Here is a 10,000-nt window from a genome sequence, read left to right as displayed (position 1 = left end):
ACACACACACACACACACACACACACACACACACACACACACACACACACACACACACACGTCCTTATCTTAAAGCTGCCATATACGAGCGGCCTCACTGATACTGGGAAAAGAAAGAACAGAGTATAAGGAGAGAGAGAGAGAGAGAGAGAGAGAGAGAGAGAGAGAGAGAGAGAGAGAGAGAGAGAGAGAGAGAGAGAGAGGTATAGGAAGCAGTGAATTGAGATATAAGTATTTTTCTTACATCATTATCATCAACATCATCACTGTCATCTTACTCATCATCAACATCATCATCATCATCATCATCATCCTTCCCACAAATAAACGCATGCCAATAACGATAGCTGCACACCTGAACTTACTCTCACCTTAACATTCCACGGTGAGTTAAGAATATAATGGCGTTTCAAGAAGCGATGGAGATATTACGGGAAGGAATTTTATAACGAGGCTTCGGTACTGTGGGGTTGAGAAATGAGGAAACAGAGAGAGTAGAGGAATAAAGCGAGTGGAGAAAATCACGTATGTCCAGTTTACCCCTTCCCCACCATCACCTCTTCTTCCTTCACCTGTGCTACTTCAAGGTGTTCAGGTGTTGCTTAGATGAAGCGCTAAGAATTAAATGGTTAGATTAGAGGCTTTACTACCTCCTTTACTACTAGAGGCTATTAGAAAGGTCAATACATTCGACTGATGAGAGCAAAAGGAATAATAATAATAATAATAATAATAATAATAATAATAAAACTAGCAAGGATGTTATCGGAGTGAAGGGGTGACGTAGGGATGCGGGGAGAGAGAGAGAGAGAGAGAGAGAGAGAGAGAGAGTAATAGGTGTTGACGGTCGTGTGGTGTGGTGATCGGAGTGGACAGGTAAGGGACGGGGTGTAGGTGCAGAGATAGACAGGTGGACAGACGCACAGATAGACAGTATAGATAGATAGAATAATGGGTCTGTGGGGGCCAGGTAGTGTGGATGACAGGCGAGTGGAGTACTGAGTGGAGAGAGAGGTGTGTGGATTGATAGATGGAGAGATAGATAGAAAGATAGAATTAGGAAGATATATTCATGGATGGATTCGTTATTTCCTCTTCATTACCTTTTCTCCCCTCCCTCTCCACTCCTATCCCTCTCTCCTCCCTCCACTCCCATCCCTGTTCCTCTCTTCACCTCCCTTTTCTCTTCCTTTTCCTCCCTCATTCCTCCCTCTCTCTTTCCTCCACGCCCATCCCTGTTCCTCTCTTCACCTCCACTCTCTCATCTTCCTTTTCTTCCCCCATTCCTCCCTCTCTCTTTCCTCCACTCCCATCCTGTTCCTCTCTTCACCTCTACTCTCTTCTCTTCTCTTCCCTTTCTTCCCTTCCCCCCCCCCCCGGAAATCACCGTCCAATTAGGCTATCATCAGTAGTAGGCAAGTTGCTGGAATTCATAATTAGGGATAAAATTACTCATATATATATATATATATATATTTTTTTACAATATAATTTAATCAAAGAATCTCACAGCACGGGCCCAGAGAGAGAGAGAGAGAGAGAGAGAGAGAGAGACACACACACACACACACACACACACACACACACACACACGTCATTTCTAGTTCATTCTTATTACAACCAGACGATTTTTCTCTAAACTAAAGACGGTTTGGTGGCAGTGGAGGGGTTAATGGACCCTCTCTCTAACCCCTCCTGGCCAAATAAAACCGTCTGGAGAAAGAACAAACCTTAAAACACATCGTCGGCCTGAAGGGGTTAACGAGAGGGGGTCAGACTGCCTAAAATTGCCCCCTCTGCAACTTGACCTAAAATTGCCCCCTCTGTAACTTGACCTAAAATTGCCCCCTCTGTAACTTAACCTAAAATTGCCCCCTCTGTAACTTGACCTAAAATTGCCCCCTCTGTAACTTGACCTAAAATTGCCCCCTCTCTAACTTGACCTAAAATTGCCCTCTCCAGCCAGAATAAAGTGGCGAGGTGTAGTGTCAACGAGGTGAGTCACGGCACTCTTGGGTTACGGAGCTTGTATTGCAAGGTTGTACCGATAGTGAGTCGCAGCGTAAAGGAGCGTGACGGCCTGATGATCCCAGAGTCGGCCCTTCTCTCTTAGACCCTCCCTCCCCTCTCTGATCTGAAGGGAATCTCTCCGACATTACAGAGAGCTTGGAGAGGATCTGTGTGTGTGTGATGTGATGTAGTGTCTGGATGATTCACGTGGACTAATCAACTAGGGCAGGTTACCTCACCTGTTTGAATACGTCAGGAAATTCTTGGTCTCTGGACTACACAGAGACTGTTTGAGATACACCACATATGTTAAGAATTCTTGATGGTCTGGGACAACAAGGGCTGTGGCTATACATGATGTGGATTGACATTCCTGGTGAGAAGCTGTGTATGTCCCCAGCAGCAGACACTACATCCTGTACATTGTGACATCATATTAACAGTAGGATATAAGGCTAGTCACGAAGAAGTGCTTAGGAAAAAATATAGTCTCTGTTTTTTTTTTTTTTTTTTCCTCACTAAGATACGTGATAGAGGCTTCAGAGGGACGAAAATTTGGGCCAGGTTCGTATAAAAGGCGTATAGTTTTGCGTGTCACCTCAATCCCAGAAGGGGTGACCACAAACAAATCGCCTCCATGTCGGGCTGTCCCCCGCCATTTCACTTCCCATTAACGGTATATGTAAACCTCGAGCTGCTTGTCCAAATTTGCCAAGGCTTCGAAATTTAGAGAGTAGGCACATCTTTATCTATAATTAATTCAGAGAGATTTTGATAAGCTGTTTAATTGGGCTGGAATGTGTCAAATATATTCTAATGTCTATAAATGCAAAGGCCTAAATATTGGAAATGAAAACGAAGACCTGGACTTAACTATGAATAATACTGAACTCGATAATGTTAACTACGAAAAGATTTGCTAATAATGATGATGATGATGAAACTACTACTACTACTAATGATGATGATGAGAGAGAGAGAGAGAGAGAGAGAGAGAGAGAGAGAGAGAGAGAGAGAGAGAGAGAGAGAGAGAGAGAGAGAGAGAGAATCATCGCACAGTGGCAGTAAAGGAAAGCAAACAAACCAGCTGCATTCACAGCCACAGCAGCCGAATTAAAATAAAGAAAATCAGCTTCCACACTTCCTTAGTACATCCACATCTAGAGTACAGCATTCAGTTTTGGTCACCATGTTGCCAAAAAGAAGTGGCGAGATTGGAGAAGCTTTTTAATCTTTGTCACGTACGAGAAACGCAGACACAAGCAACGAAAATCTCATGGCTTATCACTTTCGTATCTCGTTTGGCCAGAAAACCATACGAGGAAGGTTGAGAAGAAATGAATCAATATGACTTACCTGGCCTTGGGTTCCTTCTTCCTTGCATTAAAAAAAAAAAATCAAAGCGAAGACTACAAGGGGGTTTGATACAAGGACGCAAATTTTTCAGAAGATACGATATTTTAGAAGTGGATAAGTATTTTGCGACAGACCGTACAACTGACACTAGTGAAATGACGCAAAGTATTTCGTCTACAGTGTGGTGGTAAGTATGTGTAAAAAATAAAAGTAGCAGTGAATGTGGTAGGCTGTGGTTAATAAATGTGGCAAATGTGGTAAAGTCGAATTCCCAGGTAACCACGTTCATGATTTAATAAGAGAGACACCTGTTTTTCCTCTCAGACAGACAGACAGACAAACAGAGAGACAGACAGACAGTACAACATCATTAGGCACTTATTCCTATTTTCTCGTCGGTAAAGGAAGCTCCCTAACACAATTTCTTAAGCGATTTATTTTTGTCACGCCTTAATGTTCTCTTCTGTGATACGTAAATCCTTCCAGTATCGCCATACTCTACATACATAACGTACAAAAGGATATTAAAGTAACTAGTCATGATAAAAATAAATCGCTGTGGAAGAGGTGTTAGGGAGCTTCCTTAGTGGGCAAGAATACGAGTCTTGAAAGGACAATAAGACCTGTTTGTATTTCCTTTCCTTTATACTCCTTTGTACTTCCTTCAGTTACTCCTGCCCTTCCTCTCCCTTTCCTCCCCTTTTCCCTCCCTTCCCTTCCCATATCAGTACCTTCCCTTCCCTTCATCTCCCTTTCCTTCCTTCTTCCTTCCCTTCCCTCCCCATACCAATACCTTTTCTTCCCTTCCTCTCTCTGTCCTTCCCTCTTCCTTCCCTTTCCCTCGCTTTCCTTCCTCTCCCCTACACCCCCTCCCTCCACACACCTTTATCACCTGTCATTAACCCTCCTTGAGCCTTCTCAGAATCTCTCTCTCTCTCTCTCTCTCTCTCTCTCATTAATCTTCACCTTTGCTCTTTTTCCTCCTACTGCTCTCTCTCTCTCTCTCTCTCTCTCTCTCTCTCTCTCAATAAGGACGTCACTGCACAAACACACGATTTTACCTCCTGTGCACCAGGCTCCATATCCACCTGGTACAGAGCGATACTATTACACTATCCCTTAACACTACCACTTCGGAGACTTATTTTTCATCCTACTTTTTCCAGACGATTTTATTCAGCCTAGGAGAGAGCGAGAGAGAGAGAGAGAGAGAGAATTTTCGAGCGGGGGAGGGGTGATTTTTGTAAGCTGCGAGAAATCGTCTGGTGGGATTAAGAATAAAGCGATATATTATGATCCTGGGCTGGAGGGGTTGTGTGTGTGTGTGTGTGTGTGTGATTCATCCATTAAGAGAGATGTTTGTTTAAAAGAGCACATGCAGAGAGACAGACAGACAGATAGATAGACAGACAGATATAGATGGAATGGTATTAATAGACAGTCAGACAGACAGACAGAAAGACAGACAGACAGACAGCTAAAGATATACAAACATTAAATATTACCTAATTACCATACAATACAGACGTAAGTATATATGATCCAATACACTGGTCTGTCATGCAATAAACTAACCAGTAATAATATTCGTACACAGCGGGGTCAACTCTGGAACTGTACGCCACACTCTTTCCCTCCCGCTACCTGTGATCCACTCTTTTCAGAAGCCATGTCCTTGAGCATCGCGATATTTAGACTCTCTTTAATTGGGCTCACTTTTTTCTCTTTTCTTTTTACGGGAGAGTTTGGTATGCATCTCGCCTCTTGAATATTTTTTTTCCTTCTCGTAAAAACTGTGTAAAATGTGGAAGAGGAAATAAACGTACATATATCAGTATTACACACGGCCTTAGATATATAAAAAAAGTTAATGTAAACGCAGGTAAACGCAGGTAAGACAGGTAAAGTAGGTAAAGGCAGGTAAAAACACAACGTCAGTAATTTGATGCACCTGCTGTGAATGTCGTGGTACAATCCAGGGTTCGACCATGCCATGCTTAGTATTCAGTGTTTACAGTTCCGGTGAATTTCCCTTCCCTGTATTTCCCTCCTCTCTCTCTCTCTCCTGGAATTCCCCATGCCTTCCCATTTCCGTTCCCTTTCCTCCCCCTCCCCCCTCCTGCGTAAAGTGCATTCTCTCCCTCATCATCCCCCCCCTCCCCACTCTTCCCTCCTTCCCCCTCCTTCACATCTTCCCTCCTTCCCCTTCCTTCACATCTTCCTCTCCTTCCATCACACTTGCTTTCACATCTTCACCCTTATATTCACATTCCCGTCGTTCACACTCCTTCACCCTAAATACTTTCTTCCTCTCACTCATACTCTCAGCCCACCTCCTTCATACTTCCTTCACACACACACCTTTTCCTAACATCTCCACCTTCCATCTCTCCCTCCCTCCCTCCTCCTCGCACACTCTCTCCCTCCTCCCTCTTCCTAACCCACCCCTAGTCCCTCCCACACTCTTGCCTCTCCTATCTCCCTCTCATACTCCTCCCCCTTCCATTACACTCCCTTCCCCCTCCCTTCTCTCACGCTCCTCTCACTCACATAACGTTTTCCCCAATCCCCCCTCCCAACAACTCCCTCTCTCTCTCTCCCTATCATACCCCCTCTCCTCCCCTCCCTTACATCAACCTTATTACCTCGCATTTTCTCCCTCCGTCACTCGCTTCCTCTCTCTCACACCCCTATCCCTCTTCCTAACACTCCCTCCCCTTCACACACACACACAATCTCCCTCACTCTTCATTCTTCCCACTTCGCATCTCATATCCTATCCTTTCCCCCTTCCATCCTCCTCCCTTCCCTCTCCCCACACTTCCCTTTAACATCACCATCCCATCCATAGAGGTAGGATCCCATCCTTCCCCTTCCATCCCCCTCCTCTTCCTCTCAGTCTCTCACACTCTTCCCTGTCATCACCAGTTCCACGAAGGCCTCTCACTCCCGCACCTGCATCGCCCCCACCCGCATATTTCCTTCCTTCTCCCACATTCCTCTCCTCCCCACCTCAATTGACCCTTTACGCCCCAATCACCCCCTCCATTACCCACCCACACAGGTGTATGTAATTACTCTCTACTCCCCCGGCCTTCCAATTGCCTGTTATTGTTATACTGTTGTTATGACAGGCTATGATTTGCAGCTGTCTGGGTTTTGTAACACGAGATTTCTGTCTCTCCTGCTACTCTCTTCTCTCAATCTCTCTCTCTCTCTCTCTCTCTCACACACACACACACACACACACACACACACACACACACACACACACGAAGAGTAACTATCTGCACCGTTTTAAAATCCACCAACAATGCTCGCCTGTCTACACCCACTTCCACATAAATAAACACACACAATTCCCCTCCCATCCTTCCTGTTCACCCGCCACGTATCACTGAACGACGTGTCAGCCTTCGGAAGTGACAGAATAGATGGAAGTGGCCTGTGACAGTCTATCTACCCCGTCCCCTCGATAGATAAACATGGGTACCCTCCATGACCTCGTAGACTCTGATGATTGGGATGGTCATTTTTTTTTTTTTCCTTCCGTCTCCCTCCGTCTTCACCTCTTCCTTTCCTTTCCCTCCTCCCCCCTCCCTTCACTACTTACCTCTTCTTCTCTCTTCACCTCCTTCTTCCTTCCTCTCCTCTCCCTCCCTTCATTCCTTATTTCTCCCTCCCTCTTTACCCCTTCCTCCCTCTTCTTTCCCCCGCCCTTCACCTCTTCCTTCCCTTCCTTCCCCCTCCTTTCACCTCTTCCTTTCCCTCCTCCCTCTCCTTTCACTTCTTCCTTCCTTCCCCTCCCCATCCCTTCACCTCTTCCTTCCCCTCCTCCTCCCTCCCTCCTTTCCCCCCCCTCCCCTCCCCTCCTCTTTCCGTGGGGCTGTGATTAACTCTCAGGTAAATCACGCGGCCAGGTGTTAGTAGGAATGAAATATAAGAATTGTTTCAATCAAGACAGGTGTGCAGGTATAAATTATTCTCAGACTCCGATGCTTACTCTCAGCGGAATAAAGGTGTTTGGCGTGAGGGAATATTATGCTAGAGTTGCCCACACCACGAGGCGGTTGAAGAGGGCTCGGTAGTATGTCATCCAGTGTGTTCTCAGATATACCTACCCTGCTGAGGTGATGACTACAGTACACACACACACACACACACACACACACACACTTTTACATCTGCCAGAGAGAGAGAGAGAGAGAGAGAGAGAGAAAGAGAGAGAATAACACGGCATAATCAAAAACTCTCAGGTGTGGCATAGGAGTGACCTAGACGGCGTATACAACAACAGCGTAAATTCCAACCACCACACTACGGCCAAGGTGAGGCAGGTAGGCAGGAAGACAGGTGCGAGGGGAAATATCAGTGGGATGAGGTGTGGAATGACGCAAAGGGAAGTACATTACCTATATTCCCACGAGAAACACGTCCTTACACTCCACTCACGCATTTCCCCAAAACTGATTCACCTTCTCAATTCACCTTTCCAATTCACCTTTTCAATTCACCTTTCAATGTTGCATGATTGTGGATGGGTTGCAATCAATCTCCATTCACCCTTACATTGCTACACCTCATCCTGTATCTTATATTTGCAATTACAAAACTCCTTTCTTGATTTCAGAAACAGACTCGAAATGAAGAGGTTTAGAAGCCGGAATAGGGATGTGTAAGACTTATCTCCCTCATCTCTCTCTCTCTCTCTCTCTCTCTCTCTCGTGGTAACAGGAAACGAATAGGCTGATGATTATGATAGGAAATTCAGGTGGGGATAGGCATTATACAGGTGTGGTAGGCAGGTGAGGTAGGCAGGTGTGGTAGCAGGTGTGATAGGCAAGTGTGATAGGCAGGTGAGGTAGACAGGTGTGATAGGCAGGTGTGGTAGGCAGGTGAGGTAGGCAGGTGTGTTAAGGCAGAACAGGTAAAGAGTGAAATTGAGGCAGGAAGACCGCCAGGAGTACGGCAGGTGACTGGAAAGTGAGGTAGGAATGGCTATCAGATGAGGTTAGGCAGGCAGAGAGAGAGAGAGAGAGAGAGTGTGTGTTTTCTGAAGACATGTAAACAAGTGAGAGGAATATGGGAGGAGACATGCCCGATCTGGGTATGAGGAAGAAGAGGAAGAAGAGGAAGGAGAGGAAGGAGAGGAAGAAGAGGAAGGAGAGGAAGGAGGGGAAGAAGAGGAAGGAGAGGAAGAAGAGGAAGGAGAGGAAGAAGAGGAAGGAGAGGCAGGACAGAGGCAGTAAAGTACGGCAGGCCACGTGTGAGGCAGGAAGCGTTTTGGGAAGAAAGGTAGGCAGGTGGTAGGAAGACGGCAGGAAGGAAATAGAGAGGCAGAGACAGAGGAAGCCAGGAAGCATGCACGTGAAGAAGGAAGAGGCATCCGGGGTAGGCAGGAGAGAGGCAGTGAAATATGGTAGGCCACATTAAGGAAAGAAGTATTTTAGGAAGATAGGCAGAAGGGGGGAAGGCAGGGGGGAAGGCAAGAAGGTGAGAGAGACAGGTAGGCAGGCAGAAGAGACAGGAGGAAGGCAGGACACGAGTGAGGCAGGAGGTGCTTTTGGAAGACAGGCAGGTGACTGGAAGGAGAGAGGCTTGACATGCAGGTGAGGCAGGAGAGGGTGGGGAGGCAGGGAGAAGGCGGGAGAGGCAGAAGACACGAGGAAGGAGGCAGGAGAGGCAGGGGGTAGGCAGAAGAGTCAGGGGAAGGCAGGAGAGGCAAAGGAAAACGGGGAAAGGAAAGGAACGGTAGAAGAGGCAGGGAATGGCAGGATTATAAGGAGGAATAAAGGAGAGGCAGAGAGAAGGAAGGAGACGCCAGGAGAAGGAAGGAAGAAATCAGAAGAGGCACAGGGATGGAAGGAAGGAGGAAGGAGTTGGAAGCAGGGGAGGCAGGGTGAAGGAAGGAGGAAACAGGGAAGGCAGGGTGAAGGAAGAAGGAAACAGGGAAGGCAGGGGAAAGGCAGGAGGAAACAGGAGAGGCAGGGGGACGGCAGAAGAGGAAGGACAGGCAGGAGGACGGAGGGAGAGGCAGACGAAGAAAAAAAAAGACAGGGGGTAGGCAGAAAGACAGGCAGACAGGATTAAGCGAGCAGATAGATAGATATAGATAGATTGAGAGAGAGAGAGAGAGAGAGAGAGAGAGAGAGGGGCACATTAGGATAATCAATACGCACAGCATCTTGACGGGCGCCTCTAACTCACCCACCAATTTCCTGATTACTACCCCGCCCCGCCCCACCCCGCCCCGCCCCGCCACCCCTTCCCCCTTTCCACATTTCCTCTCTTGCCCCATTCCGTCCCGCCCCGTCCCGCCTTACCACCCCTTCCCCCTTCCATATTTCCTCTCTTACCCCATTCCGCCCCGCCCCGTCCCCCCCCTTCCCCCTTCCATATTTTCCTCTCTGGCCCCATTCCTCCCCGCCCCGTCCCACCCCAGTATCTCCTGTCTCTTCCATTTTTTCTTGTCTTATCCCACCCCACCCTTCCATACTACCCTGTCCCACCTCACCCTTCCATACTACCCTGTCCCACCTCACCCTTCCATACTACCCTGTCCCACCTCACCCTTCCATACTACCCTGTCCCACCTCACCCTTCCATACTACCCTGTCCCACCTCACCCTTCCAT

Source organism: Coenobita brevimanus, chromosome 52 (genome assembly GCF_032717465.1).
Source record: "Coenobita brevimanus isolate Jiangsu-jjx chromosome 52, ASM3271746v2, whole genome shotgun sequence".
Classification (NCBI taxonomy): domain Eukaryota; kingdom Metazoa; phylum Arthropoda; class Malacostraca; order Decapoda; family Coenobitidae; genus Coenobita; species Coenobita brevimanus.
The sequence above is the reverse complement of the archived record's forward strand: the minus strand, read 5'-3'. Positions refer to the sequence as shown.